This window comes from Mus caroli, unplaced genomic scaffold (assembly GCF_978045245.1).
Source record: "Mus caroli unplaced genomic scaffold, Mus_caroli_1 scaffold_8, whole genome shotgun sequence".
Lineage (NCBI taxonomy): Eukaryota > Metazoa > Chordata > Mammalia > Rodentia > Muridae > Mus > Mus caroli.
Genome location: NW_028227263.1, coordinates 62,281,075 through 62,295,478, shown reverse-complemented (window position 1 = coordinate 62,295,478; position 14,404 = coordinate 62,281,075).

Sequence of the window (14,404 nt, the reverse complement as noted above, 5' to 3'; positions counted from 1 at the left end):
TTGGTTTGCTTAGTTTGTCCATGGGGCAGATGATCATGGCTGTCCCATCTTGGGAGATGATGCAGAATTGTGCGGGAAGGAGATATCTCCTGGTGAAGCCTGAGGCTGACACCACAAAGAAGAGTTAAAATATAGAAAGGAAGAAAGAAAGAAAGAAAGAAAGAAAGAAAGAAAGAAAGAAAGAAAGAAAGAAAGAAAGAAAGAAAGAAAGAAAGAAAGAAAGACACTATACCAAAGATGGGGCAGCAATCCACAGACGACTTGTACAGTGTGCAGAAAAACCAGAAAAAAAAAAAAAAGCAGAGACAAGAGCTGAAACAAATCTATCAAGCTTGAAAATAAAGAGCTGTCAGTTTGTAAAGGATGACATTGAAAATAAGCTGTGAGTCCACCTTCATTCCCACTTTTATCTCGTCACACTTCCTACTGCTCTACCCTTATTAACAACTATGCACTGATACAAACCAATTACTTGCCCCTCCCTATGCCTCGTTTGCTCGAAATGCCTCCCTTCCACTGCACTTCTTGTTCATCAGGATCCACATGTCCATCACTCCCTGATCCCTCCCTTTTCCTTATCTAATCACATCTCTCAATGCATCTGGCAGATTTTGTGTGTGTGTGTTTATTGGTCCCATCAATCTTTGGGGTATTGCTTGCACTCTCCTCACTTTCCTGGTACCCAGCCCAAAGCAAGCACCATATGCAGTTTTCTAATACTTATGGAATGGTTGAATGTCCTAATTTGTTATCATATAACTCAGTGAGTTTCTGTCCTTTTATCTCTTTCATGACAAGGTGACACAGAGCTACATGTGTCCTTCTGGTATGAAGGAATTCAAGAGTCTATCTGCTTCTATCATCCTCAGGACTGGGGATTATTTTTAGTATCTTGCTATAATTCTGGTTCATATTAAAAGCTATATCAATTCCCCTGGGAAAACAAAAGAAAAACAAACATAGGGGAAGAGTTCACACAATAAGGTTCTATCCTCTATCATTTTTCTCCCAGTCCATAAGAAAGTTATTGGTAACCCTGTTTCCCAGTGGGGACTCTAACTCCTGGTAAACTACCTTCTGACTCTCAAATCATTTTAACACTGTTACTTTACTGGCATTTCTGATTTAATCCTTATGAAGAAATGTTACATCTATGAAATTATTTTGATTTACTTGTACATGAGGGGCTGTTTATGCATGATTGTGGATATTTTGCATCAAGGGCACAGGCGGGAGTCAGAGGACAACCTTGGGTTTGAGTTCTTACCTTCCGCCTTATATGAGGCAGAATCTCTTTGGTTCATCTCTGCCTACAGCAGGCTAGCTGGCTCTTGGACTTTTCAGGTTGCTCCTTGCTCTGCCTCCTATCTTGCCATAGGAATGCTGGGATTAAAGATGAGTGTCATCATCTGCAGCTTTAGCTGGGTTCTAGGGATCCCAGTTCTAGTCCTCACACTTGTACAGTAAGCACTTTATCCACTGAACCATCTCCCCAGCCCCTGATTTTAATGGCTATTTTCCTGTGGTGTTCATTCAAACTGGAAGTCTTACAAAGGAGAGCAGTATTTTTTCCCCCTACCACAGTTCTTTAGGCCTTTTAGTAAGGCATGCCAAATATCTGTATTTGATCTTTTCTTGTACTATATAAACAGGTAACTTTGTTTCAAATGTCAAGAGAATAAATAGGGTTAGTTAAAAATTAATCTCTCTCTAAGTGATATTCAACATTTGGCTGTCTTCCACACTGGTTATTCTGATAGAATATAGCTAGACCAGGTTTGTTACCCAACTGACTGGTTAGAGATTACTTAATCATTGCCATGCAAATGACTGCAATCAAAGGGCAGGTGACAACAATTTCCTGTGGAACACATGGTTGGATAAAATCAAGCACATTTCTGAGTAAGAAAATTTACTTTGAAGCTACTCCAGCTAGTTGTGTGTGTGTGGGGGGGGGGATTGGATTTAGGTGGTTAAATACCTGGCTGTTTTAAACAGCCATAGAAGTTTAGGGAGTAAACTTTAAATGTTCTTTGGGATACAGTGTAAGGATGTCTCTTTGGAGGTTCCCTTTATGTTTCTTGCTGTATGTATTAGGAGACTAAATTACGAGATAACAGAAGTTAGAAGTTGGTAGCATGCTAGCTTTGTAGGTGAAAAGGGAAGAGTTGTGGGTTGGAGTGGAAAGGATAATCACTCCAGACCTTGGTCTTTCACACCGGTCTTCTTTCATGACATCTAAATCCAATCAGGGGATTTGGAGTTGCCACTCATCTTTCTTGGTTTTCTCTTGCCATCTAAGTTGACTACCTCCATGTCTTGTCTAAATCAGCATTCTCCCCCAGCCATCCCCCATTTTTCCTGGTGACCCTGGTAGATTTCTGGACTCCTGGGAGTGGAGAAGGCACAGAAGCAACTCCAAGGTTAGTCCCAGGCAACTCTAGGACAACCACATATTCTTAGCACCTCAGGCAAGATACAGGATGCATTCTAGATATTGCAGTAGCTACTGGGCTTATTCACCCACTACTTGAAGTAAATTTCAGCTTACAATCAGTTGAAAACAAAACCAAGCCAAACACAGGTAAGATCAGCAACACCTGCCCTGTCTGAGTTTGTGGGCATACCCTACTCACAATCTAAGAGCCAGTCATGTCTGTAGCCCCAATTCCTTCTAGCTTCCCAAAGGACAGAACTTCCACCAATGGCCAGCCAATCCAGACTACCTAAAAGGATATAGATGGAAAAATAAAATTCAAACCCAGTTTCTCACACTGTATTTACAATAAACATCATTTCTGACACCACATGAAGTTTTACACAAGTTTTTGTGTATCAAATCAAATCCATCTCGCCTTCCTTAGAGGTGTTGTCATTTAGTTTTTCTCATAATGATACATATAATTCTGACATCCAGTTGGATGGAAAAGTCAGAACCTAGTCGATTGCATAAAGCTTCTAGGGGATTGTGAGCAGATAGGTGGGTGCAGTTGCCTGCGTTACAGAAGAGTAACAGTCTGTCGGGTAAGATATACACAAGGAAAAAGCTTTAGAGTGGCCCATGGTCATTTATAGTGGAGTTTTCCTGGTCTTCTCATTCCTGGACCCAAGGGTTACATGGTATCTACAACATCCATGCCAAAGACCACACATTTACTATCCATCTGTCTTGGCAGAGCAAATGCAAACCTGGGAACCATTTGTGTTTGCCTCAGCCTTTGCCGAGACAAGATGCCAGGGCCTATATGCTTCAATATATTCTCACCCTTAGATTTCTTATGCCCAGTGTCCTTAAGATTGGGAGGTCACCACCAAAGTACATAAACACATGATACCTGGAATAACTGTGAATGTGGTAAAGGTTATAAACAAATTCTTTTTCCCAAGGGTTCAGAGAACAGATTCTTTTTTAATATCTGGAACTTTGCAAACAGCTTGAAGAAGACACAGTCCAAAGACTTGCTATCAATAGCAATGTCAAGCAATGCAGTGGGGTTGACCATGCCTGGTAGGGGACTACCATGGTAGGCAGTGGTATCTGCAAAGTCTCCTCTCACTTTTGAATTGGCAAGTCATTGACAATCTTGTTGAGGGCTGGACTGATCAAGCAAGGTTTTCCCCAAAGCCCTGATGCACGGAGAAGAAACAGTTCTTTCTCAAAATGAGAAATATGCTTGACTGAACCAGTAATAGCCTGGAGTCAGGGACTTGGAGCTTTTCCCCCAAGGACCTGATGAATAGAGAAGGAGCTATGTTCCTTCAGAAACTAGGAATATGCTTGGCAGAGCAGGTAATGGCCTGGGGCTAAGGCCCTGGAAGAATCTGTGGCTTCAGATCCTCAGAACACAGCTCTTCCGACCTTTTGGGTGCTCCAGCTATCAGTTCCAAAGCCTCTGTGTGCCCTGGCTGTAACATGTTTGAGATGCCCTGTGTTCCCTTTGTGTAACATTGTTTGATTAGTGTCTTGTTGATTTTGCCCCACAGTGAAATACTTTCTGCTGACTTTGTCCCATTTATCTCCTGGAAATAGTATATAAGATGCTGTACCTCTTAATAAACTTGCTTGGCATAAGTTATAGCTCATGCAAGACCTCTGGATCCCAAACTTTCTTATCTTCTATCCTCTGTTTCTTCTAATCTCCTGGTCCTCTGACTCAGGACCCTGTCACTGAAGAAGACCTGCTGGTTCAGGTCACAGTGCCAATATTCACTGCAAAAACATCATATTTTCCCCATATATCTCCCAGCACTGAACTGTTTATTCAACTCATAATAATATGGACTATGGAGAACCCACTAGAAAAGAATTGTATCCTCCCTGATAATAGCATGCTCCAGATACTGCTAATGTGTATTTCAAAAGCTATTTAATAGTGCTAAATGCTATCTCAAAACTAGCAATTTTTGAGAGCCCATGTTTTCCTTTTGCTAAGGCTTCGCCTGTTTCTAGGTAGAACTTTCTAGCAGCACCTCCTAAAAGTGTCCAGGGAGCAAAGGAGCTGTTTGGTAAGCCACCATGATGGATTTTGGAGCTGCTTCTGAAGCTCCAAGAAAGCCAGGAATTGATAATGATGCATAGATGAAATTTGTCAATTATGACACTAACGCATAGGAGGATCTTTTAGGGGTCAAAGGCAGAATGAACAAGTCTAGGAAATCATTGAAGGGGGTTTGCAGATAAAAATTTAAAACATGAAATGAACGTTGAACAAGTGAGCAGGCTCTAGACCCCTCTGTTGATGAGAGAACTGTCAGAGAAGGAACTGTGGACAGAAACATCAAAGGACACAATGGGTGAGGACTTGGGCTCTCTCCAAGACATGGGGCCAATTCCCCCTACAGCATGTCACATGCAGTGACCCAGCCACAAAGCACTCTTTGTCATCTCCACCCACACAGTTTCAGCCTCAAACCTCTCCTCGACAAGCACACCATCCTCTATGGCAGTGCTTTTCAACCTTCCTAATGCTGGGACACTTTAATACAGTCCCTCATGTTGTGGTGATTCCCCCCAACCACAAAATTATTTTCGTTGCTACTTCGTAACTGTAATTTTGTGACCATTGTGAAGCAGAATGCAAATAAGTGCTATGTGAGCCCCAAGGGGTCACAATCCACAGGTTGAGAACCATTGCTCTATGGCCTTCAGAGTACAATATGGTCTTTTATGACTTTGTTACTGGGGAGGCGGGTAATGAGCAGACCAGCATGCAGGATCATAAACAGCTGGTGTGCAGTTAGTTTGATCTGTTCCTTGAGGCCTGATGTCTTCTCCTTGAGTGATGAAAAATGGACAAAACCAAGTTTCTCTGATATAGCAGTGGCCATACCATTGAACCCAACACTGTGTAGCTCAGGCTTTCCCTAGAGTCTTTATCTCTCTGAGTTCTGGTTCTCATAGACACATTGTTCATTTAGTTATTTTTCTCACTGCTCTGACCAATTAAATGCCCTGTGCAATTTAAGGGAGGAAAGGCTTATCTGACTTACAGTTCAAGGTTCATTCTGTCACAGTAGAGAAGGCTTGGCTGTAGGGGCAGGAGGCTGAATGGTCACATAGCATTCACACACAGGAAACAAAGAGAACTGAAAGTGAGGCTGGGCTCTAAGAGCCTCAAGGCCCAACCTCAGTAACCAGCTTCCTCCAGTGAGCTTTTTCCTTCTAGAGGTTCTACACTCTTACCAAATGGTGCCACCATCTGAGGGCACTCTGATCAAACATATGAGCTTGTAGGAGACATTTCACATGTAAGTTGCAATACTGTTTAATCTTTACATTATGTGTGCATTTTCACATAGTGTATATTGTATGTGTGTGTGTGTGTGATCTATAATATACATGCCCTGGTTGGTTTGTAGTCAGCTCAACACAAGCTAGTACTATCTGAAAGGAGCAAACCATCATTGAAAAAAGTCCTCAAGGCTATCCTAAGCATAGCCTTGTAGATAAGTCTATGAGGTCATTTTTTTTTTCTGATTAATGATTGATGTAGGGCCCAGGTGATTGTGGATGATGCTGCCCCTGGGTAGCTGGTCCTGAGCTGTACAAGACAGCAAGATGAGTAATCCATGGAGAGTAGATAAGTAAGCAGTGTTCCTCCATGGCCTCTGCTTTAGTTTCTGCCTTGTATCTGACTTAGCTTGCCCTGTTGATGGACTGTAAATTTGTAAGCCAAATAAAACTTTTGGTCATGGTATTTATCCCAGAAATGATAACTTAACTAAGACAAGACTTATTTTCATTTATTATGTCTATATTGTGGCTAAAAGATCACAAAATAAATTCGCATATCTTAATCTTCTCAAATAACATTCTAACACTGTCATTTTTATTTCTACTTTATCTGATGACTGGTATTCATAGCTAAACATGTGAACCCAGGTCAATCTGACTTCAATGGTTTTGCTCACTCAGTCTCAAAGTATTGATTAATGCAAAATAGAGCTGACCCTGCTGATTGGACTTCCCTCTTTCACACAGAAAGCTGAGATGGAGCTTCTCTTGTTAATCTGGCAACTAGCAAGGGAATTGGAATAAGATCTCGTTGGGGGTTTGTAACTAGAGGAAACAAACAAATAACAGCCAGGCAGGTGTCTGTGGTTTAGGTAGTTCACATGGGAAGAGATGTACACTCAAACTTTGAAGAATAACCTAAAGGTAAATGGCCGCTGAGAAAGAGTGTTTAGCTGGTTTAAGATCATATAACTAGTGAATGACATTGTCAGGATCCCAAACCATGTGCACATGTCAACTGATGGACAGATGATCTAATTGGGTAACTACTCAGAAATGGTCATTGGTGGCTACAGCAAAAGAGTGGATCTCTTGGGATAAGTACCTGACATGCTGAGGAGCAAGCTGGGGAGAGGAAATAATAGGGCTTGTTATAATTAAAAGCATCACTACCAGTACATTTTATACTTTGATAAAATAAACTAAAAACACTATATCATTAGTAAATGACAGAAATAATGAGAAAAACTAACAATAAAAAGGTAGCTGAGCTACCCATCCTTAGATACATGGTAGGGTCCCTAGAATTAGCATGCCTCTGAACTTTCCTACTGTGAAGATTACCCATATGAAACATGACTAGATTAGGAAAGGCAAGCAGAAGGAAGGATGCCCTTGACAATCCTTCTATTCGTGTGCATGTCAATCATGAAAGCCTGTGAAGGACTTCAGAATGCTGTCATTGGTTCCAATGAGTCATTTAATGACCTTATGTGCCCTGTGTTTCTTCTGCAGTAAATTTGTTTCTTCAGCCTTTTATACCTTTTTAAAATTTGAAACTATTTATTTTTGTAAGCATTTGTAAAAAAAAAAAACCATAGAAATAACTATTACAGTCATTATACCCCAATTAACAATATTTTCTCTAACATTGCTTTATAATTTCTCTGTGTGTATTTTGATGTTTTCTGGCCCGCTGGAAGATATTACACCCCTTTCTGCCCCAACACTCTACTGTGTATTTTTCAAGATCAAGTGCATTTGCTTATATAACCACATTTCCATTATCAAATCAAGACTTTATCATTGGTATAATATAATTACATAAGCTCCAAATCTTATTCATTTGCTTCTAATTACCTAAGAAGTGACCTTTATGAAAAAGCAGGTCATGGTTCGGGATCAAATGAAGGATCACAGGCCACTTCATTTTCATGTCTCTGTCTCTCTTCAGTCCCCTGTCATCTAGCGATGTTTCTGCCTCTTTTTTTTAAAGTCGACTTTATTTCCCTAACAGTTTTAAGTTCACAACACAACTGAGTGGGAAGTATATGTACGACATTCCCATCTACTCTCTGTCCTTCAATATCTCCCCACACCCACCATCAACATCCAAATGATGATCCAACATTGCTACATCATTGACAACTAGAGCACTCTCTTGTTTTAACAAATGTAGAATGATGTTCGTCCACCATTATAGTATCATAGAGGTCCTCCCATCCACCCTTCCCCACTCCCGTTCCACCAGCCCCTAAGAACCACTGATATTTTATTTCTCACCATAGATATTTCAAATTGCCATATAGCTGGGGCTCTGTCTACAATGCATACACTGTTCTGATTGACTTCTCTCATTTTGCTAACACACATGTAATTTTCTGCTATGTCATTTTATGACTGAATAGTTCTTTTAGCACTGAATGTTATTTCATTGTCTGACTATACACAGTTCATTCACTTATTCATTCACAGAGGGACATCTTAGTTGCTTCCAAGCCTGGGAAAATATGAATAAAGCTGCTGTAAATATCTACATGTATGTTTTTGCATGGATAGAAGTTTTCAACTCATAGCAAAAGTCCATCTAGGTTCTCACAAAAATGCTCAACTGCCTTCTAAATGTCTTCCATTTTGCATTCCTACCACCAATGGATGGGATCTCCTGCTGCTCCATGCCTTTTGTGATGTTGATAGTTTAGTGGGTGTGTAAGTACTGACATATTTCTGGGTTTTTTTTTTTTTGGTTTGTTTTTGTTTTTTTTTTTTACAACATAAGAAAATTTCCTGTGGATTAAGTCTCTGGACTTATAGCAACACTGACTACAAAATTTTGTCACAATGAGATTATTCATAGACCAAATTCATTCCTGATAAGGTGACCTTACTTAATTAACCATGACCAACATAACTTGCTGAACTTTTCCTAAGTTGGGGCTCATTGTTGTTCAACTAACTACATACTTAGTTAAACTTTGCTCTCTGTGATCCATTTGTTTGAGGCCAAATTATCTTAATTATCTAATAATTTGTGTGTATAGAGCTATCCCCAAACATCAGTGTAGCATGTGACAGAGGCCACACCAGGCTGTGTCTAAAGTGTCTTCATATGTTTATCATGTTAATAAATCAACAGAACAAAGTGAGTTCAAGTCCAAGGTAGTCTCTGGTAGAGTAGGTGAGAAGACTATGCTGTGGTTTCGGTCTCTGTGGTGCCCCCTTGTGGCCCATGTACAAGCACACTGCCTGTTCTTCAAGGCCAGAAGGGAACAAGGCCTGTCACAAAGCCTGACTCCCTTCCTTTTTGCTTCTTGCACTTCAGAAGTGTGTTCAGTTGTTCAAAATGAATTTCCTCTAAGCCAGATGAACACCAAAGACACCATCTCCTACTCTCAGGAGTCATTTGCCCCTTGTCTTCCAGGCCACATTGGGGAAGACATACTTCTCAAAGAAGCTTCCCACTTTGCTGGGAGCAGAACGTTCAATAAAGAACATTCAATTTAATTAGCACATTAACATAATCACATCAAGCTTAGACACAGAGCTTGACAATTGGAAATTGGTTAAATGAACGCGAATGATTTCAGCCCTGTGCTTTATAATTAGGTAACGAGGAGAACGCTTAATGCTGCCCCGTGTACTCGGTGTGCTGGTTTCTGATTTAAGAGCTGGGGTTGTTGACGCCAACGATGCTTAAATTTATCTTACTATTCAAATGAGACAAAAGAGTAAACACAGATTTGTCTCCTCTCAGGCACTTTTTGACCTTCCATGCTCAATGTGAAATGTTCCTTTGCTTCCAGCAGCATTCATCAAAGCTATCGTGCAGCAGTGAGGAGCTTTATAAATGAAAACAGGTGTGGATGCCAACAACTGGAGCTCACAGCACAGAAACATAAAAGGTGACCAAAATAAATAAATAAACCCTCATGGAAAATTCGAGGCTTTAGCCTCCCTTTTATAATGTGCCAGGATTTTTGTTTCCTTTTCCAGCCAGGGTCTCTTGTGGCCCGGGCTGTCCTTCAATTCAATATGTAGCTGAAAGTGACCTTGAGGTCCTGGTCCTCCTGCCTCCACCTCCGTAGTACTGAGATTAAGGGGTGTGGCAATTTTGTGGTTGAACTGCTCATAGATTTCCCATTCTCACCTCTGTACCCTCAACCAGCTTAGGTGATCTACAATGTCATGTTCTCAGCAGAACTTTCGACACATAAGAGCGGAAGCAAACAGAGCAAGCAGGTTAGAAACAACAAAAACCTGATGTGGCTAACACTAGTGTTTTGACCATCTAGATGCTGACAAGCAAAAGACAGAATATTTGAAGTACAGAGAGTAGAGAGATCATAGATACTGGCATTGATGTCACCGAAACTTAACTCTGCCACCTGATGGCTAACCCTTCTTGTTAACTTGGTAAGATTTAAAGTCTCCATGGAATATGTATTTCTAGGTGTCTCTATGTGTGATTCCAGAAAGGCTTCACTGAGCAGAGAAGATCTGTCCCAAGTGTGGGCAGAACTATCCCATGGGCTGGAGTCTCCAACTGAATAAAAAGAAAAAAGCAAGCTAAGCACTAGTATTCATCTGTCTCCTGTCTGCAGAGACAATGTTACCTGCCACACCACTCTCTCCTGACACCATGCCTTCCCTGTTCTCACCAGTTGTATGCCCTCAAATTGTATCCTGAAATGAAGTCTTGCTCTTTTAAGTTTCTTTTTGTAGGATACTTTGACTTTGTAATGAGAAAAGTAACTCACGCAGTCACCCACCTGCAGTGAGGCCCTGAGCAGTTTGCTTGGCCAGTTGTCTCATATGTGACACAGGAATGGTGGCACTGATGCTAGTCAGTTCACGGCTGTGGAAATCCACTGAGACAACAAGAGGTGCACTGTGCCTGGCATCTGGTGAGCTTTAGCTGGATGTCAATGAGACACCTATGGAGTGGGAATGGTACCATGGAGCCAGGGTGGCTGTGGCTCTGTGAAGATGCATCCACTGAAGGGCACGGAGTACCATTGCACACCCAGGGCCTTGGGCCGCTTACAGCTTTCCATTCTCTTGTATACCATGGCAGGAAACTTCAGGACCCACCTAGGCAACTGTGATCCTGAGCACATTGGTTCTCATTTCGTCCTAGTCTAGATGCTGCTGGTCAATGCCTTTTGGATTGAGGTTCTTACCCACCCCTGCACTTGTTGAAACTTTCCCAAGATTTTGCCTCTTTACATTTCTATCAAATTTCCTCTCTATCAAACTCGAATGAAGTCCCATCTCAGAACTTCATCTTTACACTCTTCAGTACTAACTCTCACCATTTCCATGATTCTCTGTGCCGCCTGAGCCACTTCTTTCATTGAACTGTATGCTTCTGGGAGACAAAGGACATGTCCCCATTTTACATCCTAGCTTGGTGTTTGACAACGGCTGGGATTATAACATTTCCCTTGTGAACTCCCTCTTGCTAACTTGCTTGTTCTACAAGGCCCTGTTCGCGTTCTTTTTATTTTCTAGGTCAAAAATGTTTATGGGAATGTTAATCTGAAATGTTTGTTTTCCAATAAGTTTAGGATAGAACAACGCAGTAAATACTTGACTTTGAATACCATATATGCACAGTGATTGACACACGACACATATATTGTTTACCAGGGGAAATTATGTTTATGAGATACGTTGGTAGAGGGCAGACTCTTTGAACAAGAGCCAGCATTTACTGAGTGCACATTCTTCTCCTGGAACAATATGCACACTACTGTGGCACAGCAGCATTCGCCCTAAGGGGAAGATTTTATTACTGCTTTTTTCCATCAGAGAATTTTGTGGTCATGCTTTGTGAGGTCAGCTTCACCCAGGGCTCCTCCTGTGGTGTTAGAGCAGTAATATCAGTAGATAGAGGAAGACCATCCTAGGGAACTTTGGTTACCATTCCCCATCACATGGCTTGCAGTACACATTTAAACAGTAATATTCTCTTAGAATCTGAATAACATATAACTATACTGCTCAGTGTGTGTTTATGTGGTGGTTTGGATGAGAAAGTTCCCTCCAGGTTCCAGTGTGAGGACACTTGGTCCCCAGCCTTGATGGAGGAAGTATGTCACTGGGAGCAAGATTTGAGAGCTAAAAGCCTCAAGCCCTGTTTGGCTTACCCTCTGCTCTGTGCTTGTGGTTGTGATGTGAGCTCTCAGCTCCATGCTCCTGCCACCATGTCTGCTGCTTGCTGTCATGCCTCTCCACCACGATGAGTTCTTATTCCTCTGGAACCATAAGCTAAACAAACTCTTCCCTAAGTTGTTCTCAGTCATGGTGTTTTATCACAGGAGAAAAAAATGTGATTAATACAGTGTGTTATGATATGGCTAAATGTTTTATCTTCTCATTTTCTATAAATTATGTCTGTTGCAGAGGGAAAGATTTCTGTTTCTTCTCCTTTTAGAGATGTGTGTGTGTGTTTGTGTGTGTGTGTGTGTGTGTAGGTCGGTATAAGAGGAGATCTGAAGAGGGTGTCTTATGAAACTGGAATTACATTTTGCTTGGTCTATAATATTAATGCTACAGGTCTCAGGAAACACACAGGGCAGAGCTGGAAATGTTCAGATCTTCAGGCTCCAACTGTAACAAAAAGAACTAGAATTAGCCTTACACACCTGAAGCTACGCTTGGCCCTAGCTTCTAAAGGTCATGTGTCCTTAGAAAACTCACTTATCACTTCCACCAGCCCCTCCCCACTCCCTATCCCCATCTCATTTCTCATCATTCACTTCCTTGTGTACAGTGGAACATCCATAGCTACCAGCGTTCCTTAAGAGAAGTCATTGCTTCGGGTAAAGGGAAAACAACCTTCCCCGATAGGTTGGTGGACAAAAGGCTCCCTCCCTTTGCTGAACTAAGACACACTTTTCATTCACATGTACACTTCCCATTCCATATGCTGTAATTATATTTTACCCCCAGGTCCTGTCCAGAGTGTGAGTTATGAACAGGGAGAATGATTTATTTACTTGGGTTTTCCCAATGCTCTGAACTTGAGAATAATGGTAGTTTCTCAAGGTGACTGTTCAGAATAAATGAATCAGTACATAGGTTGGTGGATGGGTGTTGTAAACTTCTCTGTGGTGCAGTGCTGAGTGACACATAGGAAACAAGTTCTAGGTTCACTGAGAGAACCTGCCTACAACATAAAATGGAGAGCTATAAAGGAATACACCTAACATCTGACTTTGTCTCCACATGTGAGTGCACAGGATTGTGCTTCAGTGCACGCACACACATGTATATACACACACACACACACAGAGAGAGAAGAAAGAAAGAAAGAAAGAAAGAAAGAAAGAAAGAAAGAAAGAAAGAAAGAAAGAAGAGAGGAGGGAAGAAAGGAAGGAAGGAAGGAAGGGAGGGAGGGAGGGAGGGAGGGAGGGAGGGAGGAAGGAAGGAAGGAAGAAGGGAAGGAAAGAAGGAAGAAGAGAAAGAAAGAAAGAAAGAAAGAAAGAAAGAAAGAAAGAAAGAAAGAAAGAAAGAAAGAAAGAAAGAAAGAAAGGAAGGAAGGAAGGAAGAAAGAAAGTAAGAAAGAAAGGAAGAAGAGAAATAAGAAAGGGAAGAAGGGGTGGAGCAAGGGGGAGGGAGAAGGAAAGAAGGGAGGAAGGAAAGAAAGCAGGAAGGCAGGAAGGCAGGAAGGCAGGAAGGCAGGCAGGCAGGCAGGGAGGCAGGCAGGCAGGCAGGCAGACAGGAAGGCAGGAAGGCAGGAAGGCAGGAAGGCAGGAAGGCAGGAAGGCAGGAAGGCAGGAAGGCAGGAAGGCAGGAAGGAAGGAAGGAAGGAAGGAAGGAAGGAAGGAAGGAAGGGAGGGAGGGAGGAAGGAAGGAAGGAAGGGAGGGAGGGAGGGAAAGAAAACCTCATGGGTTTCTGGACTTTCTTCCTTGATTTCCTAATAAAGGTAGGGAGGGGCTGGGAAATGAAACAGGTTCCCAAATGAAATTGATGCTGGCATGGTGCTGTCTGGTGACTCCACTGGGATCATTAACTCTCTTACAGGAATTTCCTCCTGGAAACTGGCATGCAAGCAGTAGATAGCTCCATCTTTTGCTCCATTTTGGGGCAGCAAAAAAATCAGGTTTGACAGTTAACTGATTAGCTCATGTTCCAAGCCAAGTCTTTTGTACCACTGGGGTCTCAACCACTGGTGGTGGTCAGTCCCCCAAATTTTGACAATTAGCTGTGAAGGCTGGAGGAGGGGAAATCACTTGAGTTTGCCAGTTTCTGCAGTAAATTATATAGGCCACATTCTAGCAAATTTTCAATGGCTGAAGTGATGTCATCTGACTCACAAAAAGCCTGAAAACATGACAATGGGTTGCCACAAACAGTCAGAACAGGTGAACTCTAGGATGCCATCACTTGGGTCCTCAGCCTACTCCACGAACAGTCTTCTGTTCTTGCCACAAGCCCCTTTCTTGTGGGCATCTTCTTCCTTTGTTCCTTCTTTTCTGTTGGGTCTCTTGTTGCACACTACCACTTCAGGTTAGGGGTCTTTTCCCCTTCCTTCCCTGAGTTCAGACCTCCTTGACCTTGGCTTGCTGGCTTGGTAAAGCTGGAGTTCTGCTCCTGTCTTTTCCCAATCCAGCCAGTTCCATTGCTTATCCCTTCGTGACTCAGGCTCTACTTCTCTGTTACTA